Raw genomic sequence first — 21,732 nt, 5'->3', positions numbered from 1 at the left:
ACGTCTCGTCCGCACACTCACCTTGCGCAAACGCAGGCCAGCTTCTAATGACAGGCCCAAAACAATATCGCAGCTCGACAGCTATATTGTAGGCTCTCTTCCTAGGTTTCGCCTAGAGCAAGGTGTTGACTGACAAGGAACAACTTAAGTGCGAGGTTGCAGAAGGGCGATGATGTTTATGGCATTCGACGCCTACCATGCAACCATACTATTGCTTGCTAATGGCAACAGGCGGCGGTATCCAGAGGTGATCATAGCATGAGGCTACGGAGCCTAGTTGAACTGCTCAGTCGACGAGTGACTCACAGCTGTGCTACAGTTCTAGTGGTCCTGATAAAAAGTAGAGTAATGGCGATGATAAACAAAGCAAGTCCTGGATTATACCTACAATAACAGTTTCCCAGCAACCCAAGGAATTTCGCAGGGTGAGAAAGAAGTTGCAGATGAAACATTAGCGTTTCTGCAAGATGAATCAGTGGAATGTGTGGTGGCGTATACGCTCGACTGTGCGGACAATGTAGATGAGGAATAAAATAATGACGATACATGCTTAAGAAGTGAAAGTGATACATAAACTGGTGTCGGGCCATGTAGTTCATCACCCTTGTCTGACAGGGAGCCACAAATCCCGTTTCCAGTGAAAGGTAGTAAAGGACAATCGTCGTCCAAGGAGCAGGTAACAAACATAACTGCGTACGTGGAAGATTATCCACATCAGGTTACCTTCCATTCGGAAAGTGGCTGCACTCCGCGACTGTTACGCGACTTATGAATTGTAGAGTGCAGCAATCTGTCAACCTTTTTTTAGATTTTATTACGCAAATTCCGACTTCGGCTAGTAGCTAGCCATTCTCAATGCGCTATTTTCTATTCTCAATGCATGTAAGTCCCTGTTGTTCAGGAGTCAGTCACAGTCTTTGAATACTACTTCAAAGTATTCAAAGAACTGTAACTGACGCCCGAACAACAGGGACTTAGATGCATTGAAGATAGAAAATAGTGCATTGAGAATGGCTAGCTACGTGCCGAGATCCGTATTTGCGTTATAATATCTAAAAAAAAAGGACGACTGATTGCTGCACTCTATAAGAATATCAACAGCAAAATAAAAATAAAAAACATGAACAGATTTCAACTAAGTCTGCAGCAAGTGTAGTGTGCCAGAAAAACTACGGATATTCAACGGAGGACAAAGCGCACTTTACAAAAAATAGTGTTTCCGCATTTCGAGGATGCTCGATACAATGTACAGGATGTGTATGATAGTGATTTATTACGTTACCCACATTAAATTGCACGCGACATAGATTACAGTGATTTCAAGGGAAGCATTGGATGGTTGCACAACTTCAAAACTGCTACAGAATACGAAGAAGTAAGATAAAGAACTTTCAAGCAAAGAGTCAACTTGACGATGAGTAGCAAACTGCGGAATCGGCCCGAAAATTTGTACTAGTGAGATAAACAAACTTATCCCATCGTTCAGTAAGGAACTTGTTTTCAACTCCGACCAAACCGTATTTGAAGAGGAAATGCATCTGAAAGGAACCCTTGAAATTAAAGGTGCCAAGAGAGTCACATCAAGATCAACAACATCAATGCCTTAACGCGTTTGTATACAATTACGCCGACTGTTAATCTGGATGGTAAATTGGCTGGAAAATTATTTACTGTGTAGCAAGAATTTGGAGGTGCTCTGCCCCCCTACAATTCTTTCTCGTGGGCGTGATCTTACAAGTCATGTATAATTTTGTGCATGGCATCGTTGACTCCATTTGTCTGTAAAATTATTAATTTGTAAAACTCAATATTGCAATTTCGACTGTGTGGCCAGTATCAAATGGAAATAATTGTGTTCCAGCACATGTAAAGAACTTAAAAAATCATCTGACGTGAAATGACCCAGAAGCTGGTTCCATCGCATTACGATTCTTGTGTGTATTGCATTCTTTGAATTGGACTGTAACTGCCTTACTCGCATTCTGCTTAATTTTTGCTCACATCCGTAGTACTGAGTGGAGTAAATTATTCCATATTTGTTTTTGTTTCATATAACACAGAAGCTCGTTTTGTTGCGGGGAGTTCTGTGTGCTCACATATATCTGACGAATCCATGTATGAAATGTTCGATTCAAACGCATTGTAAGCATATTTCTCGTATTCCTCTTTATTTCTTTTCGCATCTTTTTTTGTAATTTCTTTCATGTAACTGAGAAACCTGAAATTTCATTGGAGTGGAAGGATGATTTTAGTACACTAATTTCTGGTAATATATATTGTCTGTAATACCTGTTAATAGCACGTGAACACGTCTATGTAGCTCCTATTGAATTTTTAGCGTTTGCGAGGAAGAATACTTCAGTCACTAACAATATAAGGATAGTCATCTACATCTACAGCCATATTCTACAAACCACTGTGAAGTGAATGGCGCTCAGTGGCAAGAAGAAACATCATTCAAAGCTGAATGACACACTCATTTTGTGAAAAGACGTAACAAAGGTGAACATCATTTCTTCCAAAAACTGATAACGGGTAGTTCTCCGTTAAATACAAGGAAGTATGAAAAAAGTATGTGAACAACAATAAAGCAGAATACAAGCAATATACTTAAAATGCATATAAATCGAGTAGCTGACAAACGGACTCGTGTCAGGAACAAATTTGCACAGATTACTGTGCGATGAGACCAGCTTCTCTTTTACATGAAAAAAAGAGAAAACAAACAACAACAAAAAACAAAAAAACATATATGGAATCATTTACTTACACATTCACAATGAAATTCAAGGAGTGAATTATACATATGAAGTCATAATCATGAATGCAATCCTATGAAGCCAGCTTCTGTTTCGAACGAAGCCAAATAAGAGACTTGATGAACTTGTAGCGCTCCTTGTGGCCTCGCAGCGAACTAAGGTAGTGTTACTGAGGGGTCCCTATATGATTTTCATCCTTCGTGATAGCAGCAGCTGATCAGGAGGAAGAATTCCCACAGCATAGCAACGGAAACAACAGGTAATGGATTAGACATGGAGGTATGATAACTGCAGTTGCATGACGTCATAAACTTGAAGCTGACGTCCAACCTACCTGAATGTTTGCTTCGTCAGACCACACGATACTGATCAATCTTATGTAAGGTTGCAGGCTTTCCGATGGTGGTATAAACCTCTTGCCCATACAAGCGTTTTATGTTAAGTCCGCAGGCTTTCGTTGCCGTCGTCACTGAAGTTAAAATCTTCTCCGTTGTTAGACCACGTCATTCCTCTAAAATAATCGACGTTTCAACTCTTCTGCTGGGATCTTCTTCAGGATCTTCCGGTGTCCACTACTGCTAGAACACAATCTTGTTCGGCTCTTACTGCGCCTTTCTTTTCTTGTCAGAGACCCATGGCTTCTTACTGTGTTTACAGCCTTTTAGACCAGTGGTTGCAAGCAGATATTGACAACTTGGCAGCAAGGTCTAAATAGGTTTTCTTCCTATTTTTAACGACTCTCTTACATCATTCAGTCCTCACGGTCTGTTGTGATCCACTTGGGCCCGGTTCTGGGCCTATTAACACGCGACCCGGTCATGAGTTGTCGCTCAATAGCATATTGTAGAGTTCGGCGTGGACATTTCACAGTTTTCGAAACCTCCACCTGCGATTTCCCTTGCTAATGCAAAAGCTCTATCTTCACTCATTTTTCTAAACTAAGTTCGTTTCTGTTAGGCATAGTGCAGTGGTATCAACGATGTGACAGAGCTAAACAGGAAAAGATCGTAGATTAGTGATACGTGTCCACAACGAGCGAATGTAGCAAATTGATTAGAACACGGAAGACATTCAAACAACAAATTTCAATTCACCAGATGTTTTATTGGTGGCTTTGAAGTGGATCATTGTTTTTGGCCTGTTTCGATACCGACAGACTACTTTTTAAACCAAAGGATTTATTTACTGTTATTTATATCGCACACGTGCAAAATTTCTAAAGTGCTCAGTGCTTTTGGCCAAGGTTGTATTAGTCATGCATAACCATTCTCCACACTATAGGCACTGATAATACAGTTTCCTAGCGTTGATACTTCAAAACAAGGTTAACGGCTTTAATTTCTTTATAACTCGGAGGAAATCACTCAAACTGTCATACATAAATGTTCTCTTTAGATAAATACCGCTCGAAATGTGCATACGTCAAACAGAACGACTAGCAGCATACACCCACACTTCCGAATTCGTCTAACACGTGACAAGCCTGAGTGCGATCCATCTACCCTTTCTCCCCGCGTAAATGTGAGCTTCGTGGTAAGAGATACTGAATGACAAATACCGTAATCGCCAACGATTGCTCTCCATTCATCTGGTCGGCGCACATTTGTGAACGCGTTGTGTAGTAACTGGCTCTGACGCACAGCGGTTGACGTGTGATACGGCGGCTGCATGTTGGTTACTCACATAACGAATGTTAGCCTACTCTTACGACCGTCGCCCTCGCCGATTGTTTCTGACGCTTTGTTCTACCCTGAAGCCGTTTACTTCCCACCCGCCAGGATAGATGCAGTCAATCGGATTAAAGGAATGGCGCTGTACTATTTCTTCCACTACTGTGTCGGAGAAGGGGTTCGATTATTGGTTCTTACTGGTGGACAAACGCACAGACTTACAATGCCGCGTGAAATAAAGGTCCCGTTTTGCCAATTATCTGCGTTCGCTGTTCATGGACTCTCTGGCATGCACCAGAAGAGATAGATGACGATGGTTCACGATTCAAGATTGATTTCAACCTGTGTAAATAGGGAAAGTACGTCTCATCGTACGAGAAGACGATGCGGACAGTCCGCATGCTCAGCTTTTGTAGAGTTTTCTTTACCTAGGTATTATGGTCTTTACTTTGTAATTACCTCCCCTTTCGATCCCTGTTACTGACCCGCGAGCAGTGCGACACAGTGGTCGGGCGTCGGGCGGCGATCCCTGCCTTGTCTGTCTCCATGTTCTGTACCTAATATATTACAAAAAAGGGATGGTTTAGTGGTAAATCTCGTACCCGGAAAGTATCGAATCCCAGTCGGACCACGGAAATTTTCAGTCTGCCCGTAATCTAGTGTTCACGTCTCAACGATGTGAGAAGTCGCCAGGAACTACACGTGGTTGAAATTCCACGTTAAGCCGCACAGCCCTCTTCGCCGGTTGGATAACTGGGGAAGTTGAACGACATGGCAGTCGTTGAAGTTGCCTCCAGTTGAAATAGTTGCACCAGCTGACAGTGCCACATGAAATTATTATTATTATTATTTCTCTTTCCTGTCCCATACGTTATGTCTGGTTAAAAATGGAAAGTGACGCGGACCTTGATCAAGCGTGACTTCTTTTTAACTGTACGGTATACGTTACATTGCATTTAGGAACTTTCGGGTAATTGAACATATATCAATAATTACAGATTTCTGTAGTTGTATATATATATGTTTGGATGTAGCTGTATTGCGTTGATGTGCTGGTGGATACTGTGTGGTATGACTCCTGTAGTTGATAGTATAATTGGTACAATGTCAACTTTATCCTGATGCCACATGTCCTTGACTTCCTCAGCCAGATGGATGTATTTTTCAATTTTTTCTCCTGTTTTCTTCTGTATATTTGTTGTATTGGGTATGAATATTTCGATTAGTTTTGGTAATTTCTTTTTTTATTGGTGAGTATGATGTCAGGTTTGTTATGTGGTGTTGTTTTATCTGTTATAATGGTTCTGTTCCAGTATAATTTGTATTCATCATTCTCCAGTACATTTTGTGGTGCATACTTGTATGTGGGAACGTGTTGTTTTATGAGTTTATGTTGTATGGTAAGCTGTTGATGTATTGTTTTTGCTACATTGTCATGTCTTCTGGGGTATTCTGTATTTGCTAGTATTGTACATCCGCTTGTGATGTGATCTACTGTTTCTATTTGTTGTTTGCAAAGTTTGCATTTATCTGTCGTGGTATTGGGATCTTTAATAATATGCTTGCTGTAATATCTGGTGTTTATTGTTTGATCCTGTATTGCAATCATGAATCCTTCCGTCTCACTGTATATATTGCCTTTTCTTAGCCATGCGTTGGATGCGTCTTGATCGATGTGTGGCTGTGTTAGATGATACGGGTGCATACCATGTAGTTTTTTCTTTTTCCAATTTACTTCCTTCGTATCTGTTGATGTTGTGTGATCTAAATGGTTGTAGAAGTGGTTATGAAATTGCAATGGTGTAGCCGATGTATTTATATGAGTGATTGCTTTGTGTATTTTGCTAGTTTCTGCTCGTTCTATAAAGAATTTTCTTAAATTGTCTATCTGTCCATAATGTAGGTTTTTTATGTCGATAAATCCCCTTCCTCCTTTCTTTCTGCTTAATGTGAATCTTTCTGTTGCTGAATGTATGTGATGTATTCTATATTTGTGGCATTGTGATCGTGTAGGTGTATTGAGTGCTTCTAGGTCTGTGTTACTCCATTTCACTACTCCGAATGAGTAGGTCAATAATGGTATAGCATAAGTATTTATAGCTTTTGTCTTGTTTCTTGCTGTCAATTCTGTTTTCAGCATTTTTGTTAGTCTTTGCCTATTTTTTTCTTTTAGTTCTTCTTTAATATTTGTATTATCTATTCCTATTTTTGTCTGTATCCTAGATATTTATAGGCACCTGTTTTTTCCATCGCTTCTATGCAGTCGCTGTGGTTATACAATATGTAATCATCTTGTTTATTATTATTATTATTATTATCTAGAGCTTGTCTCGTAGCTATATGGCCATCTGGTCACATAAATTAGCCCTACAGATTTTGTTATAACGTGTCTAAACATTTTTCAACATATAGAGAGCATAACCGAATTTTTGTGGTATTTTCCTATGATCAATAATCTCCTTCTTTGACGTACTGCGACTTTTACCGGTAGCAGTGCAATAAATAACCGTTGCTGTAACCAATGAATAAATGTGTAAATCCAGGGCAAATACGTGTATTATGAAAGTTTCGGTCTTAGCGAAAAATGTGACCGAACAACGTTATTCTTAAATGACGTTAAAATCCCAGCTGGACGTTGGCGACATGGGCAGTACACTATGGTCACGTCATAGATACTTCTACTGAATGTAACTTGTACAGCAAGTTCACCGTCTTCGTATTTATACCAAGCTGTGAGTCTCTGACTCTTATGAATAAGATAACTACCATACGTACTGAGAATAGTGCGTGGAAATAGGATGAAGGTTATGCTCTAAAAGCTGCGGAGGGAACGTAATACGTAAATATTTGTTGTCTTGACTGTCACATAGTGTTGCTATATGATCACTTAATGATTTCAAAACGATTATCAAAGATTGAAATGCAAACAAAAATTTGCCTGCCTCAGAATTTTCGCGCACAGACGAAAACCATAAAAAATAAAAATATATGACTGAAAACTGCTCTTGTGAAAGATACAAGAAGTGAGAAAGAATGCGCCTTTAGTAACCTATTACAGGGAAACATAGTGGTACAACCTACGCTTCGGTGTCGTAACGATAAATGCGTCGCAGATGTTTTCGATGCGTGTTTACTGAGGGTACTGTCAATCTTATCGACACAAGTTTTTTGGAATAGTGGCGCAAAGCAGTTGACAAAATGCGTTGTTCATTACTGCGTTATCGTCATGGAAAAGAACAAAAAAATTCCAAGTTCCTTTTTGTTAGAGAAACGAGTACAGCGACAATTTATATACTCCTAAATGTAGAGAGTCGGGAACCTCTCACACAAGTAATTACTGTTTCATTGCATAAGACAACCCGTAACGGCTCACTTACGTAACATGATTTCGCGCATCGCAACTTTATGAAATTTTATTACAATTTTTCTATCTTTGTAGCCTAACAGCCGTTCGAAGTTGTCTATCTCTAGAAAACTCGAAGTTGGAAGTGAACCGTGTTATCTGTGTCGAAATGTACGTATTTACCCTTGGTGAGCGAACCTCTAATCCCACAACAGTACCAGTGACTTGAGGCGATGGACACTTCTCTCACTCATATAAAAGAGCATGTACATATTTTCTTCACGAATACATTTTCTATACACTGATGAGCCAAAACATTATGACCACATGGTTAATAGCTTGTTAGTTCGTCTCTGGATCGAAATACGTTACTGATTCTGTGTATAAATGATACGGCAGTTTCTTGGTAGGACGTATTTGGATTTAGGTGTCTACGCACACGTCATGTAATTCGGTTAAATGACAGCCGCTTATTTGCATATACGATAATGGCGCCCGACAGCGACCCAGACGGGATCCATAGGAATTACATCAGAGGAATTTGGGAGATATTAACAACAGCTCATTACAATCCTCCTCAAACCACGGTAGCAAGGTTCTGCTTCGAATCATGGACAATTACACTGCTGAAAAATGATATCGCCATCGGTGAAGACATCAAGCATAAAGGGATGCAGGTGTTCGCAGCTGTCAGTGTGTCTTCGAGTACTACCAAATGTCTCAAGCAAACGCAAAAGAATGACTCCCATAGCATAATATTGCTCCCACCAGCCTACGACCGTGGCGCGCTGCACGTCTCGAAGTGTCGTGGAGACGACTATCGACCTAGTGTAGCAAAAATGTAATTTACCCGAAGAGCCGACTAGTTTCCACTGATCGACGGTCGAGTTCTGATGGTCCCGTGCCCACTGCAACCGGTATCGACGATGTCATTGGATCAGCAAGTGAATACGCAGGGATGGTCCGCTTCCTATTTAACAATGTACGATAAACAGTGTGCTCCGAAACACTTGTGCGTGCACCAGCATTGTACTCTTTCGGCAGAGATGCCACAATCTATCCTACTTTACAGAGCAGACAAGCATCCGAACGCCACGTTCTGTGAAGAGTCGTGGATGTCCAGCTACTTAGCGCCTAGTGTGATTTTCACTGTCCTTCTACTTCTTTCCGTAGACGCTCACGACGGTAGCACGTGAATATTCGACCAGTTTCGCCGCTTTCGAGATACTCGTTCACAGGCTCTGCATAGTAATAACTACCCTTTATCAAAGTCGCTTATCTCAATTGATTTCACCACTTGCTGCCAAGATCTTCGCTAGGGTGATCCCCCATCCGTATCTGTTCCGTTTACATACCTTTGGTACCGCATCAAGAGCCTGCAGCGCCACCTGGCAGTGAGCAAGATTGCGGTGGTCAGTGGCCATTACGTTTTGGCTTATAAGTGTATGTTTATACGGTTTCTTCGGTCTTAATTTCGTTTGGAACCGTTTTCTTATATATCTAGTTTCAACCTTCAGTTGATATAATTTTGACAGATCTCTTGCCGTCTTAATGAATGTGTGCGATGCACGGAAATGTGCTCGTATTTGCTTTGTATCTTTAATGACGAACCACATGTGGGTTTTACGATGGCTAGAAGGTAAATACAAAACGCAGATACTCGACGAGCATTATACTGCACAGAAGCCTTCACACTCAGGTTATTGTCTTGGATAAATAGACGACGTTTATTAGTACTCCTTTGTTTATATGTCCTTATACAGCATACTGCAGCAGTCTGCGTAGGCAGCTTTCCTAGGTTGATTACGTAGACTATTCTGAGTCATACTTTTCTGTTTTGGTGGCCCCTTTTTGGCACCTCTAGAGGTCATTGGACATCTGTTTGCCTGCCTTAGCCCTAGATTTGAAAGGTCATTGGTGCTTATACCCACGCTTCTGCTATGTTGAGTTGTGAAGTTAGGTTTAGTAACACGATGCAGCGCTTTACCGTTTTCGCAGTCTCAGAATCTGGCAACAGCTGTGAGAAATCGGGCGTCAGTCCCTGACGCAACGTCGCTGCAATAAGCTGTGACGAAATCCTACACCTCGGGCCAGTCGAGTGGCCGGGCTATCCTCTGGACCGTGCTTTCCTGTGTGCGAGCCGCTAGAACTGTTTGTTGTTTTACTACAGTTTAGCAACTTGTCAGCAGCAGAGTCATCTGACAATACACACGAATTCATATGTCAGGACGGCTGGTGGTAAGAATGTTCCGCATCTTATTTTAAGGAAGCACGCCGATATTCGTCAGGAATACATAAAGACAGAGGCGATAAGGCGTAAGCAAAATGACAGCACCATATCGTGAACAAGTATAAGCACGATTGCGAGTGAGTTTTCATTTCATACAGTCTAATCTATAGAATCAATGTTCTTTAGTAGGTTCAGGTCGTCGATCTCAGTTTCTTCTTTACACGTACGTAAATGTAACACGGTGTGCATACAGAGGAAAAGAAATCCACTACTGTGCAACTGCAATATTGCTGGAAAAAGTAATCACCGTAAAATTTGTAGGCGTGACTGTCCAGAGCGATCTTAAGTGGAATGGCCACTTAAAAGAAGCAGTATGTAAAGCAGATACCAGACAGTTTCATAGGAATAATATTAAAGAAGTATAACTCATCCACGAAAGACATCGTTTACAAGGACTTGTTCGATTGATTCTCGAGTATTGTTCATTAGTGTGGGGCCATTACCAGTTAGGACTGATAGAAAAGAAAGAGAGAGAGAAAGGGTCCAACGAAGAGCGGCACGTTTTGTCACGTGATCGTTTCGTCAGTGGCAGAGCGTTTGGTCAACAAAGTCAGTGGCGGACGCTTCAAAAGAGGCATTGTGCAACGCGGATAGGTTTACTATTACAATTTCGAATGAGTACTTTCCGGGAAGAGGACAACATATTTCTTCCTGCCACATATACCTCACGAAATGACCACGACGAGAAAATTCGAGAAATTAGAGCTAATACAACGGCTTATGGACCATCGTTCCTCCCACACCCCATTCGCGAGTGGAGCAGGGGAAAGGTGATAATTTAATGGTACCAGAAGTATCGTCCGCCACACACTGTCAGGTGGCTTATGAAGTTGACGTAGATGTAGAATAAGGAATGATGGCTTCGATGTAAGAGCCTACGGAATATCAGACCAGCTGTGTGGCTGGATTGAAGAGTTTTTAGCAAACAGAACACAGCATGTTGCTCTCAATGGAGAGACGTCTACAGACGTTAAAGCAACCTCTGGCGTGCCACAGGGGAGTGTTATGGGACCATTGCTTTTCACAATATCCATAAATGACCTAATGGATAGTGTCGGAAGTTCCATGCGGCTTTTCGCGGATGATGCTGAATATACAGAGAAGTTACAGCATTAGAAAATTGTAGCGAAATGCAGGAAGATCTGCAGCGGATAGGCACTTGGTGCAGAGAGTGGCAACTGACCCTTAACATAGACAAATGTAATGTATTGCGAATACATAGAAAGAAGGATCCTTTATCGTATGGTTATATGATAGCTGAACAAACACTGGTAGCCGTTACTTCTGTAAAATATCTGGGAGTACGCGTACGGAACGGTTTGAAGTGGAATGATCATATAAAATTAATTGTTGGTAAGGCGGGTGCCAGGTTGAGATTCATTGGGAGAGTCCTTAGAAAATGTAGTCCATCAACAAAGGAGTTGGCTTACAAAACACTCGTTCGACCTATACTTGAGTATTGCTCATCAGTGTAGGATCCGTACCAGGTCGGATTGACAGAGGAGATAGAGAAGACCCAAAGAAGAGCGGCGCTTTTCGTCCCAGGGTTATTTGGTAAGCGTGATACCGTGACGAAGATGTTTAGAAACTCAAGTGGCAGACTCTGCAAGAGAGGCGCTGTACATCGCGGTGTCGCTTGCTGTCCAGGTTTCGAGAGGGTGCGTTTCTGGGTGAGTTATCGAATATATTGCTTCCCCCTACTTATACCTCCCGAGGAGGTCACGAATGTAAAATTAGAGAGATTCGAGCGCGCACGGAGGCTTTCCGGCAGTCGTTCTTCCCGCGAACCATACGTGACTGGAACAGGAAAGGGAAGTAATGACAGTGGCACGTAAAGTGCCCTCCGTCACACACCGTTGGGTGGCTTGTGGAGTATAAATGTAGATGTAGACGTGAATACAATGAACAGGTTTTTCTTTCATACCTCTTGTATTTCCAGTTACTTTATTTTGCAGAGGAGGGGGGGGGGACAATGGTACTAAAACAATACTACGATTTACACATATTTCAAGGGTTCTGTTTGGGTGTACGCAATTTATGTTTAAAATTTTATTTACTACTGTCCCCTCGACGAAATTTTTTTACTTTCCTCAGCTTAGCACCAGAAGTTCTTGTGCGTATGTGGTGTCTGTTCTTTTACACATGTCCGAAAGGACACCACATACACATATTTAGGGCGAGGAAGACCAATGATCTCTTCAGTGCGGATGCACAGCAAGCTCGAACTCATAGGGGAATCAGCGAAATGCCGCGAGCAGTGAGGGCAATGTGCAAGGGGTGTGGATAAGTTGAGAATTTTTGAGTCTGAGGGGAGGAGTACTTGGACAGTCCTTGCAGTTGTGCTGACACTGTGTCCGGATGGAGCAGTGATCAGAGCACCTGCCAGATAAGCAGGAGACACGGGTTCGAGTCTCGGTCCGGTACAAACTTTCAAGTTTCTCCATCGATTTAAATCAACGTGCGCTCACAGCTACTGTCTGTAATTCGTTTGTGTCTTAAGTCCTTGTCTCACATTTCTATACTTCACCAACAATGGGCCCTCTTAATTATGAAAATATAGCTATCCGAAGATACCATTATTATACGATCAACTTAGTACATTTTTCTGAGCGGACTCAGGTGAGTTTCGCAGAACAGTAATAAAAGTAACCATTTCTAGTGTTGAAAACGTGTCTTTTCCAGCAAGACCGAGCGCGGTAGCGCATGATTAGCACACTGGACTCGCTTTCGGGAGAAAGGCCATTCAAACCCTCGTCCGGCTATCCTGATTTAAGTTTTCCGTGATTTCGTTAAATCGCTTAAATCAAACGCCTGGATGGTTCTTTTGAAAAGGCACGGCCGCTTTTCTTCTCCATCCTTCCCTAATTCCAAACTTGTGCTCCGTCTCTGATGACCATGCAGTCGACGGGACGTTAAACACTCTTCCTCGTCTTCCTCCATACAAGAGTCCAACTACGTAACTCCGTATGTATCCGGTCAACTACTTCCGAATCATTTCAACGAGTATGCCTCAAATATGTAAAGGGATGACGCTTGAACATAATGGTCTCTCAATTTAGTGTTGGCTGACAGATTTCGCTTCGTTTCGCTTCACGGTCGCTACTTGTCTGCAAGGCCTGCTGCGCGGCCGCCTTACCTTAACGACTCGGCTAACTAATCTGGCCCAAATCTCGCCTTGAGTGCCGCGTTATAAATGCAATATTCGGTTAAACTCGCCAGCCTCTGGCACGCAACAATTTCCATCGGGGACTTCGCTTCCATTTACACGCAAATGCCAGGCCCTAAGGCAGTGTAAGGCGCCAGTTCTATGTTATGTCTCTCGCCTTTAACCAGAAACAAAAGTCGCACTGGAATGTGCAAATCCTTCGCAATCTGCACTAACAACAAAAAGGTCAAAGACGAAAGAGCAGAAAGTGAAGGTTTAATGTGTCGTCGACGACGAGGTCTTCAGAGTCGGGCATTGGCTACGTTGCAAGAGGATGATGATGGGATCTGTAGTGGCCTGTTTACGGATTCATCCCAACAATCGCCTAATACGAGCCCAGGATCTTATTCACTGCCCCGTCTGGTTCTTCATCGTCAAGTACATAAAGGTTCGCATACAGGGTCAAAATTATTTAAGTCGACCAATTCCGAGCGGTCAAAACTAATATTTTTCTCTGATGTCATAGTTTCCTGTCAGTATAATTAATCCGGCAGAGACTGTATTTAGTCGCGCGGGATTAGCCGAGGGGTCTGAGGCGCTGCACTCATGGACTGTGCGGCTGGCCCCGGCGGAGGTTCGAGTCCTCCCCCGGGCATTGGTGTGTGTGTTTTTGTCCTTAGGATAATTTAGGTTAGTAGTGTGTAAGCTTAGGGACTGATGATCTTAGCAGTTAAGTCCCATAAGATTTCACACACATTTCAACATTTTTTTGGGAAACTGTATTTACTCTTCAGTTATAATGAGTAATTTTTTGTTGTAATGGATCCTGTTGTAACGGCAGAGAGCATACTTCCGTCTTCAGCTGCAATAACTGTTTCACATTCACATTCACTTGTACGTCTTGACTCAGGGATACACCTGCATTGAGTACACTTATATGGTTGGTACTTACTGTATAGGTGGATGGTCTTCGACATCGCCACTCCATCTTCGTGGAGTGAGTCTAATCCACCTGCCACATTTACTCGTGCTCATCAAGCGCGGTTCTGCGTGAATTTGTGGGCAGGTTTTGTTGACGACTGTTTAATTGCGACATATCTCTTACTTAGGCCATTAAGTGGCGGGTATTATTACCGTTTCCTTGCCAGTGCGTTGTCATAACTACTGGATGATGTGCCACTCGCTACAACACAGTACATGTTGTTCCAGCATGTCGGGACGCCAGCAAATTTCAGTCGTCCTGAGTTTCGTCTACTGAACCGACGGTTTACAGAAAAATGGATTGGCAGAAGAGGTCCTTTGCCATGGCCTACTCGATTTATGATTTGACCCCTCTGTACTTTTTTTACTTTGGAGTAAAAGACGAGTACCTGACGCAAGAGACTGAGATGACACTAGACGTGTAAGGAGGCGGTTAGAAAAATGGTGAAGAAAGAAAATTTCGGTCACCTGAATTTGGCCGGAAAGGACTAAAACTGGTGGAGACATATCATATTGTCGGTAGGTGGTTGCACGCTCTTCCATTCATTCCATAATCATGCGCAAAAACATAAAAACTCGCCCATTTATTTGCCCGGCTTGCAAATAAAGATCGAGTAGAATTCATGTCTTGATGTATGGCTGTAAGACGAACATCAACAAAAGTAAATAAGGGTAATGGAATAGAGTGTCGCTGTTCACAAAGGTTCCGCTTTCGGAATCATTCTCTCTCATTGGAAACACTTTCGATAAAAAGATTTCAGCTTTATTTGAATATGTTTTGACCTCGATATATTTTTTATTCCATAACAAATTTTATGAACAGACTGACGGCGTCGCCATGGTTAGTCATTTGTCGCCCCTGGTGGCCAACTTTTTTATGGAGGACTTCGAGGAAAAGGCGCTGGAATCTGCTAGCTTGAATCCACAGTGTTTTGGAGGTATGTTGCTGACACGTTTGTAGTGTGGCCCCATGGTGAAGACAATCTAAAAGAATTTTTAAATCATATGAATTCTATCCATAGACAAATTCAGTTCACGATGGAGATCGAAAAAGATAGATGCCTTCCATTTTTGGATATGTTGGTATGGTGCAAAGATTATGGCACTTTGGGACATGCAGTGTTTCGAAAACCGACCCATACTTATTTATATTTACGTGTAAATAGCTGCCACAATCCTTCGCAGACGACGAGTGTACTCAGAACTCTGGTACACAGAGCACACGTCATTGCTGACGAGAGCAGTCTGGAGGACGAGAGTTTTTGAAGCCAACGGGTACTCTCCACAGCAGATACGTAAGGCACTGCAGATGAAACCAACAGTGGTACAAGGAAAGCATAAGAAGACAAGGAAAGTTTTAAATCCATGGCATTCCTGCCATACGAGGGAAGCCTATCGTCTAAAATAGGACGGATCCCCAGTAAACACAAAGTTAAAATGATTTTTCGCCCTCCACCAAAGACAGCAGCAGTCTTGGGTTCCGTTAAAGATGATTTGATGCTTCGGAAGCCTGGGGTTTACAAGATCCTCTGTGAGTGTGGCCGTTCATACATCGGGCAGACGACCCGTACAGTCCAGGAGAAACGCACAGAGATCCGCAGGTACACCCGGCTCTTACAGCCTAATAAATTTGGGGTGGCGGAGCACTGTATTGACAATGGGCACTATATGGTGTACGATAACGTCGAAATTTTAGCCTCGTCTTCTTCTTTCTGGGACTCAGTAGCGAAAGAAGCAATTTAAATTCGGTTGGCGACGAATTTAGTTAATAGATATAGCGGCTTCAGCTTGGACAAATCGTGGAATCCGGCAATTTCTATAATTAAATCACAAAGACGTCGCGACGGTGCAGCTCGCAGTGATACACCGATATCACCGTGTGGAGCGATTGTGCAGCCATAGATCTAATTCCATGCATTTGTCATACTTCTTTGCCGCCGATTAACGTCTCTGGCGTCTTGTGTATATGTGGTCGCATGCGCAGTGGTTCGGTCCGCGGGTTTAAAAGGACGGAGCAGTATATATTAGTTTGTGGGGCGCTCAACTGCGCGGTCATCAGTCCCTTATGATGAAATGATGAGGACAGCACAAGCACACAGTCCCTGGGCAGAGAAAATCCCCAACTCGGCCGGGGATGGAATCTCGGTTCCCGTGATCTAGAGGCAGCAACGTTAGCCACTATGTCTGCGGACAAGCAAGTGCTGGAGCGTCAGTCACCTCGGCTCACTCTCAAGATGGCTGGAGGGTATTCAGCCGACATATTAAAAGAATATGTTGAATTTATGCGGCTGCACGCCCGAAATTTTATGGAACATCAACTTACTCAAATCCAGTCCAACAGATATTCCCCTTTTCCAGCTTTGCAGCCGATAGATTTGGAATTGGCTACTCAGGCATTGGAAATAGTTCCCTGTTTTGTCCAATGCTTTCGAATATTGCTTCATTGATCCTAATATGATGTGCAGTGGAGGCACTTAATGTTAACTGTATTACCCAAATGCTCATTCACAATGTTTTTCCCTCTTAGGCCACTCTCTCCTATTCCAACGCTCTACTGTCCCGTTCACACGTGTAGCAAGGCATCTTGGCGTACCCTCTTTGTTGGCCGAGAAGAAAGCCAATCACTTTAAAGTCCCATGCGTAAGCTACTTGTGTGCTCCATACTTCAGATAATGAAGGAGTATTTTCATGATACTTCACCTTTCTTTTAAGTGTACCAAATACAAAATTGGAACTCATGCTATTTCATTTCCAATATGTAGCATTATTGCTTTCAAACTTAGTTTTGAAGAATCTATAAATAACCTCGACTATTTACTGTCATACTTTTCAGCTCCCAGTTCCGTCACTAACCAGGTGATGTCTTTGCAGAATATCATTAAACTGTATTCAGCAAAAAAAAAAAAACCTAAAGTGTTATCATTTTTGGGTACTGAATATGATGTATACCTTATACAAGTGCCGGCCGAAGTGGCCGTGCGGTTAAAGGCGCTGCAGTCTGGAACTGCAAGACCGCTACGGTCGCAGGTTCGAATCCTGCCTCGGGCATGGATGTTTGTGATGTCCTTAGGTTAGTTAGGTTTAACTAGTTCTAAGTTCTAGGGGACTAATGACCTCAGCAGTTGAGTCCCATAGTGCTCAGAGCCATTTGAACCATTTGAACCTTATACAAGTGAAATATTTCACTAAGAAGTGAGAGCTGAAGTTGTGCTGCGTCTTTGAGACTCCCAAATCTTTCACTACTTTGTTACGTTCTACTTGAGTTAAGAGTTTTTGGGTTGCTATCGGTAGCACACTCTGCACGAACAGTTTCACTACTTTCATGACTTACATTCGGCTCCGAGAATTTAAATGTTTACTTTGATGCCGGGGAGAGGGAACCGGTAGCCCTGGGCCATGGGGACAGATCTGATAGCCGAATCTTTTGTTTCTTTTGTCATATACCGCTACCTTCGTCGTACAGAAATAACAACCATCAACGTGATTCTTCTGTTCGCGCCATACCATGGGAATAGTGAAGGTCAAGCACATGTTCTGGTCTCCGAGTTTCATGCCGAAATAAGCAAAATATGTACGCAAAAATTATCTTATTTGTCGACGTCATGTGCTTATCACGTAAGTTCCATATCATGGTGACTCAAAAGGCAGTTAACATTTGAAAATGCACTCGCGGGATAATGTAGGTAGGAGAGCTAAAGAATGACACAAATGCCCGAAACGATATGGGGCTTTATTGAAACCATCAACGAGTGCAAAAACTGCCTATTACAGAGTGCTGGACAGCAACCCATCTGCTTGGAGAGCATTAAGACGTACCCTCCAATCCTATCCGTACAAAATCCTGCGTCATCATGAACTGTTAGCCACCGATTTCATGACGCGGAGAGAATTTGCCGTGTGGGTACTTCAGAAAATGGGATAAGATGACGACTGTTTCTGTAACGTATTCTGTACCGACGAATCCCATTTCACATTCAGAGAGCCGGTCAGAACCCACAAGTCCAGAATTTAGGCTACCGAAAATTGCAGAACTCTTGTGAAAAACCCTCTGCATGACGTGCAAGTCACGGTGTGGTGTGAATTAACCACATCAAACGTGATCGGACCCGTCTCCTTCGAGGAAATGTTGGCTTCTGCTTTCCAAACTGTCAGCGCGACGCGTGAGAGGTTCACCAATATGTTATAGAATCGCATCATTACTGGTCTGGCTGATAAACGCCTGCTGGAGGGGACTACTTCTATGCAGGATGGCGCTCCACCCCACTTTGCTACAGGTGTGAACGATCTCTTGATCACATAGTTTGGTGAGGATCGCATGCTGAGCCTCCCATTTCCCCAGGACACAATCCGTGTGATTACTGGTTGCGGGGTTGCTTGAAGTTGTAACTCTACCGCCATCGTCGGTCTTCATTAGGGATGCTAAAAGACAACATCCGCAGTTTCTCACCATGCGTACGGATATGCTGTACAGCGGAGTTCACAACATTGTTCCTCGACTGCAGATATTATTGATGAATGACGGCCGACATGTTGAGATTTGTTATAAAGAACATCCTCTTTTCTAAGAATCAATTGTTGTGATTGTTATTGTTTTTGTACTGTATGAAGCCCCTGCTGTTGGTCATTGTGCATTTTTTTTTTCAATAAAAGCCCATAAATCCCATGTCATTTCAAGCACGCGTCATCTCTGCCTACCTTATTCAGTGAAGTATTAAATTTTCAAATGCTAACGACCTTTGGGGCCACCTATATGTAACAAAATGTATCTCAGCTATTCACATACTGCATGCCTCACATTTTGAACACCACTCACAACAATCACCTTCCGCAACAACCACCTTCTTTTAGCTCTCGCACTCACTCTTTTCAGCGGGGATAAGGGAACGTCAGCTTTGAAGTTCATCCACCCCGTCGGCTTCACTGTCCTACAAACAAATAATGTTGTCATATTTACAAAAACTACACTAACAAGGGAACCTCCCCATCGCACTCCCCTCAGATTTAGTTATAAGTTGGCACAGTGGATAGGCCTTGAAAAACTGAACACAGATCAATCGAGAAAACAGGAAGAAGTTGTGCGGAACTAATAAAAAAATTAGTAAAATATACAAACTGAGTAGCCCATGCGAAGATAGGCAACATCAAGGACAAAGGGATTCGGGGAGCGCCGTGGTCCCGTGGTTAGCGAGAGCAGCTGCGGAACGAGAGGTCCTGGGTTCAAGTCTTCCCTCCAGTGAAAAGTTTAATTTTTTATTTTCAGTTTATGTGACAAACTCATATGTTTTCATCACTTTTTTGGGAGTGTTTATCACATCCACAAGAAAACCTAAATCGGCCAAGGTAGAAGAATCTTTTTACCCATTCGCCAAGTGTACAAGTTAGGTGGGTCGACAACATATTCCTGTCATGTGACGCACATGCCGTCACCAGTGTCGTATAGAATATGTGAGATGTGTTTTACTGTGGAGGAATCGGTTGATCTATGACTTTGCGATCAAATGTTTTCGGTTCCCATTGGAGAGGCACGTCCTTTCATCTACTAATCGCACGGTTTTGCGGTGCGGTCGCAAAACACACACACTAAACTTATTACTGTGAACAGAGACGTCAATGAACGAACGGACAAAATGGTTCAAATGGCTCTGAGCACTATGGGACTCAACTGCTGAGGTCATTAGTCCCCTAGAACTTAGAACTAGTTAAACCTAAGGACATCACAAACATCCATGCCCGAGGCAGGATTCGAATCTGCGACCGTAGCGGTCTTGCGGTTCCAGACTGCAGCGCCTTTAACCGCACGGCCACTTCGTCCGGCAACGAACGGACAGATCATAACTTAGCGAAAATAAAGAAAGTAAAGTTTTCAGCCGAGGGAAGACTTGAACCAAGGACCTCTCGCTTCGCAGGTGCTCACGCTAACCACGGGACCACGGCGCTCTTGAGTTCATGTTATCCTTGATGTTGCATATCTTGCGCATGGACTACTCAGTTTGTACATTTTACTAATTTTTTCATAGTTCCACACAACTTCTTCCTGTTTTCTCGATTGATCTGTGTTCAGTTTTTCAAGGCCTGTCCACTGTGCCAACTTATAACTAAATCTGAGAGGGGTGCGATGGGGAGGTTCCCTTGTAAGTACCATAGATTTCGCAACCAATTGTAAATAGCCCGCAGTAGGTTGGGAGGAGGGGCAGCTCTGCAGAGAAAACTGAGGGCGATGCGAAAATAACTGATACCGTTTTCATGGTCAGTGGTACCAAATCATTAAACGGAACCAGTTATTTTCCAAACCCCAGAACACATGTCAACCTTTGTAACAGTAAGCTTGTGTGATTGAATGGCCGGATGCAAGTCTTTCAGTTGGATGCCACTTCTGCAACTTGTGTGCTCTTATCTACTCGTCTAACCGGGAAAAGGGGGTCTGTCGTCTAACATGGCATCCAAATCACGTATCGTTAATCGCGACTTCCGGCATTATTGAGACATAAAGGCTGGATTAAAAGCAGACTAAAATTTCTGGGCAGTAAAATTGTAAGGTTGGTATAATTTCGCACCTCATAAGAACTCATCCACATACTTTGCCGTGATCTACAAACAAGTAGGTGTCATGTGATAGGTTGTACATCGTATATATGAATATATAAAGGAGACTGACATTGTCAAGCACGTCTTGTAAATAATTGTTAACGCTTATCGCATGAAAGGTGACGGAGTGTCTTTATTACAAAAACGGCGTAATGAATGATTGCCATACTAGTACAGGTTGGAACGCCAGTGGAGATGAAACGGCAGGCAGAACTCAAGCTCTGGGTGGAAAGCCCGCACAGGTGTTGGTCCTGCTTAAACATAGGAAGTAGCTTGGCGGACGTCGTGGTACCTGAGCTCTGGTGCACAATAGCGTGACGGCTGACCGCTATTGTAATAGGGGCCGGAAGGATAACCGGATAATAATTCCGAATGCTGAAAATCTTGGACGTAGGTGAGAGGAACGAAGACGGGACACCTCGGAAACCACGCAGGCTGCGTTCTTCCCAAGGATTTTTACTCAGAAGCGTACCATTGTAGGAGGATCGGTTTTTCCTCGCAAACTTTCCGCGCTGGACGACAAAGGACTAAAACATGGCTGGTCGCCGTTCGGAAGAATCTGTAGAGAGGGAGAATATTCCGTGGTTTCGGGAATGTGATTCGTTTTCGGAATTATGATGGTGGGGAGCCGAGCCCTGCTGGGAAGCAAGTGCTGGAGAGATGGGGTCTTCCGTTGTGAGCGTCCGTGTGTCACGGTCACTCGCTATCAGCTTTTTTTTTGGTACAGACGGACTTCCCGTCTTTGCTCTCAGGAGAGTTTATTGTTAGAACAGTTAGGCTCTGTATTGTTGCGAACCTATACAATTCTGGACTTCACCCCCGGGTTGAAAGTCGTCGTTGAGTAAGCAGCGTTCAGTAATTGAGAGCACTTTCTCTGCCTATACTTACGTTGAGACATTATCTGAACTCCGTCCTTGTGGCTGGGAGTTCGCGTTTCTCGTCTGTAGAACACAGAGATG

Source organism: Schistocerca serialis, chromosome 2 (genome assembly GCF_023864345.2).
Source record: "Schistocerca serialis cubense isolate TAMUIC-IGC-003099 chromosome 2, iqSchSeri2.2, whole genome shotgun sequence".
Taxonomy (NCBI): domain Eukaryota; kingdom Metazoa; phylum Arthropoda; class Insecta; order Orthoptera; family Acrididae; genus Schistocerca; species Schistocerca serialis.
Note: the sequence above shows the minus strand (reverse complement) of the source record.